The following is a 5000-nucleotide window of genomic DNA, read 5'->3' as shown; positions in this document are numbered from 1 at the left end:
TTTTTCAAACGTATATGCACATACATACATACATACATACATACATACATACATACATACATACATACATACATACATACATACATACATACATACATACATACATACATACATACATACATACATACATACATACATACATACATACATACATACATACATACATACATACATACATACATACATACATACATACATACATACATACATACATACATACATACATACATACATACATACATACATACATACATACATACATACATACATACATACATACATACATACATACATACATACATACATACATACATACATACATACATACATACATACATACATACATACATACATACATACATACATACATACATACATACATACATACATACATACATACATACATACATACATACATACATACATATATATATATATACACATGTATGAGTGTATATGTGTATCTTTATAAATTCTATTATTTACTACTGTGAATGACATTTTTCATTACATATTCAATTTTATTTTCTGATATGCGATTGAATGGGTTAAATATATATATATATATATATATATATATATATATATATATATATATACATGCATTTATGTATGTAGATATACATATACAGGTTATGCAAATCTTTTTAATACCTTTTAGGTGAAAGGTTAACCGTAAAGAACATAACGATATATCGATATATCGATTAGCGACAATAAATATGTCGATGTCAATGATTAAAAAAATTCAATTCGATTACCACTATATATACACATATATATTTTATTAGGAAAAAAGAAAAAAAAAAAAGAAAAGGAAAAGAAAAAGAAAGAAAAAAAATGTCACGTAACGACACTAATAAATTAGGTTTATCAGCGTTATCTCACTTATTCCATGGTGACTTCATCGACTTAATCTTAATCTTACATTTTCTTTTTTCTACTTTCAACGTGTTATATGACAAAAAAAATTACAATTACATTCGAATTTATATATCTGTCGTTCTTCGATCCTTATAGTCATAAGATTTTGGATCGATCGAAAAAAAAAAAAAAAAAAAAAAAAAAAACCAAACAAAACAAAAAAAGATAAAGTAAAAAATCATGTAATAAATTTGTCCACTTTAATAACATTAACAATCATTTAATCAATCGATCGATCGATCGATCGATAAAAAAAATGTAACAATTGATAATTAATCGTTTAATTAATTAATCAATCAATCAATCAATTATTTTTATTATAATAATGAAAACATAGGAAGTTATTAAAAAAGAAAAAAGAAAATATATATATATATATATATATATATATATATATATATATATATATACACAATATCGATGGATATTAATTAATTCGAAAAAAATTACTCTAATCACTTAATTGACTTAAGTAACAATTAATTATATGATATTATCTTAAATCAGATTCTACGTACAATATAAAATAAATACGATTGAAGATAAGAAAACTATATTGTCTTTTAACCAATAGATGAAATTAATTCGGTATGAATAAAGCTTTAGGTTAAGCGTGTTTCTATGACGTCGTTTCTGGTACATATAGTGGGAGAAACATAGAGATAGATAGATAAAGAGAGAGAGAGAGAGAGAAAGAGAGAGAGAGAAATAGAGAATAAGAGAGAATTAGAGTGAAAAAAAGAATGAAAGAGAAAGAGAATGAGAATGAGAGAAAGAACGAAAGAAAGAGTGAGAGAAAGAGATAGACAGAGAGAAAGAGATAGACAGAGAGAAAGACATAGGGAGAGAGAGAGAAAGAGGAGGAGGGAGGAGGGGGAGGGATAGTTTCAATCATCGCAATGAATTACAACGAGCCAGTCACTGAAAGTGACTCACCAAAGGCACTACTGCACCAACGAGAAGTTACACTGATAAAAGCTTTTCTTGCGACAACTTGGCTCTGGTAAAAGGAATTTCAATCTAAACAGAGAGAGAGAGAGAGAAAGAGAGAGAGAGAAAGAGAGAGAGAAAGAGATGGTGAGAGGAATAAACAGAGGGGGGAGGGGAGGAGGAGGAGGAGGAACAATTTCAGTCGAAATATATCGGAAAATTATCTTCATTGGGATAATATCGTTTTTAACTTAGACGAATGATCGTTTTTAAAAGAATAGAAATCAAATGTTCCTAGATTTATGGAAAACTTAAAGTTAATTCAAAACATTATTATTCATCGAGAATTTTCGACTGTTCGCAATCGATCGAATTCGTAATTTTACGATGTAAAAAAAAAAAAAAGAAAAGAAAAAAGTAAAAAAAAGAACAAAAAAAAAGAAATAAATAAATAAATAAAAACAAAGAGAAAATATGGTTTGATCTTAAAAAAAAAAAAAAAAAAAAAAAAATATGACGAAAAATCGATTTGCAATTGATCATCATTAATTGAATATAAAAGAACTTATCTAATTCTTTTGGCAAACGAATTTTTAGATTAGATCGTCTATTTTGTATTTTCGTTTTTCTCTTCTCTCTCTCTTTGTTTTTTTTTTTTTTTTTTTTTTTTTTTTTTTTTTTGACGCTATAACACTTTTTTCTTTTTCCTTTCTTTTCTTCCTGAATGACTTTTCATCGGAATTATTATGAGTCATTTAAGTTTCTCGAATACCTCTAAGATGATACTTTTTCCGAAGAAAGAGAGAGAAAGAGTGAGAGAAAGAAAGAGTAAAAGAGAGAGAGAGAGAGAGAGAGAGAGAGAAATAACGGGGTACTCTCTTGCTAATAATAGTATCTCGGAAGCCCGTTAAATCCACGTGATTTATGTTGTTGAGATTAAGGAGCACAAAAGTTTTTATTTTCATTTTATTTTTTTCTGTATTTCTTTCTTTTTTTATCTTCTTCTTCGTCTTTTCGTAATAAATTTCATCGAACAATCGCCATCTTGAATAAGATTAATAAAGATTTGAAATGACTGATAAATACTCGCTCATCCCCCTTCTTTCTTTTTTTTTTTTTTTTTTTTTTTTTTATTGTCCAAAGCATTTATATCTCCTCTTTTGAAAACTTTGAAATGACAATTTCCGTATGATCGTTCAATTTATTATTATTATTATTATTATTATTATTATTATTATTATTATTATGATATTAATGGATAGACAAATATAGTTTTTTTTTTTTTGAAAACAGATACGCGATTAAATATAGTCGAAGAAAGTTATTTCAGATCGCTACGAAAATTAAAGAAGAGAGAAAAATATTCAATCTTTAATATATATATATATATATATATTTTCTATGTAATGAAAAACTTAATTTCATTTCTTTTTCTTTCATTTTTTCTTTTTCTTTGATTTATATTTAACAAGCTTCGAAAGATAATATCGATCGTTATCATCGATAAATTCTTTCGAAAGAGATTTATTTTTCAAATACATAGATACATACATACACACACACATACCCATATATATATATATGTATCCAACGTATGTAAGAAATGAAACAAGTATATATACATTTCTATATGAATACATAGATATAACTTTACTTTCTCGTAAGATCTCAAATAGTGGAATATTTTTACTTTTTCTTTTTTTTTTTTCCCCTAAACGTCATTGACACTAAAAATCAGCCGAAGAAACGTAAAGATAATCATCGAAAAAGTAGAAGAAGAGTAATACGATACCTATACTCTACTATGATGGTGTTTTTGTTCATGGTGTTTCTTTTTTTAATATTCTTATGTGACGCTGGTGCCACTCCTGACCGTTGATCCTCGATAAGCATTGAATCGTTCGGTGATACTTATGAGACATACTGAGCAACAGACAGAGAAATAGAAAGATAGAAAGAGAAAGAGAAAGAGAGAGAGAGAGAGAGAGAGAGACAGAGAGAAAGAGAGAGAAAGATAGTAAGCATATGTAGTAGCAGTTATGTGCTGAGTTGTCACACGTAACGTGAGTCTCTTTCGTTGGCATTACTTGTTCATTCGAGGTCAAAGCTATCGTAAAAAAGATCTTTCTCTTTCCATTTATCTCTCCTCTTTCTCTCCATCTATCTTTCTTTTCGTTTATCCTTATCTTTATTTAAGATTTAGTCATCGGTTTATTTGTCTCCCTCCCACATTCTCTTTCTATCTATATCTCCATTTTCTTTCTTATAACGATTCCACAATTATTAGATAATAAATATATTTTTATGAATGTCAGTCATTATTTTTAATTGTTCTCTCTCATTCTCTCTCTTTCTATTAATGATTATTTATAAAAATAATTCTTTAAAAAATAATCTTATAAATAATCATTAATAGATAATTGCTGTGTTATTTACAAAGATATTTCTCTTTTTTTTTAAAATTAATTTCGTTTACTTTCTCTCTCTCTCTCTCTCTCTCTTTCTATCTATCTATCTATCTACCTTTATTATTCTTTTTTTTCCTTTTACTTTTTTATTTCATCTAAACTCAATCGAAGAGATAAATTTGTAATAATCGAAAACTATTAGGGATAATAAAAAGAAAGTATTATTTCTCGTTGTCCATTATCTGTTATTTACGAACACTTTAAATATATAAAATTACATTAAACGTAGACACGGCTTTGATATAAATAAACTTACTTTCTCAATTTATATATATATATATATATATATATATATATATATATATATATCTTTTTCTCTCTTTTTTTATTTCTATCATTATTCATTTCATAACTATAACATAACAAGGTGCAATCAACTGAACGATAAAAAGGAACAAAGGAAGAAAAAAAAAAAAAAAAAAAAAAAGAAAAAAAAAAGAAAAAAAGAAAAAAAAAGAAAAAAAAAGAAAAAAGAAATTCGATGAACAATGATAAATAAATAACATGTATACGTGAATATAATATACATATGAAATAATTTATATTATTTAGATCTTATAAGAATAGATAAATATACAGATAATTATTTTTCCATCGTTTAAAAATCTTACGATTCTTTTATGGTTTGGCACGAGTATAGGCAATGATTTCTATTTCTCCTCCCCCTCCCTCTTAGTA

At 26.2% G+C, this 5000-nt stretch overlaps 1 protein-coding gene across 7 annotated transcripts in view; it reads right to left on the bottom strand.

The window, feature by feature from the left end:
* Positions 1 to 5000, bottom strand: part of GEFmeso (Guanine nucleotide exchange factor in mesoderm) — a 78213-nt gene that overhangs the window by 26278 nt on the left and 46935 nt on the right. The window lies entirely within an intron of this gene.

This window comes from Vespa mandarinia, chromosome 17, assembly GCF_050613455.1.
Source record: "Vespa mandarinia isolate Hongniang chromosome 17, ASM5061345v1, whole genome shotgun sequence".
NCBI lineage: Eukaryota > Metazoa > Arthropoda > Insecta > Hymenoptera > Vespidae > Vespa > Vespa mandarinia.
The sequence above is the reverse complement of the archived record's forward strand: the minus strand, read 5'-3'. Positions and strand labels throughout refer to the sequence as shown.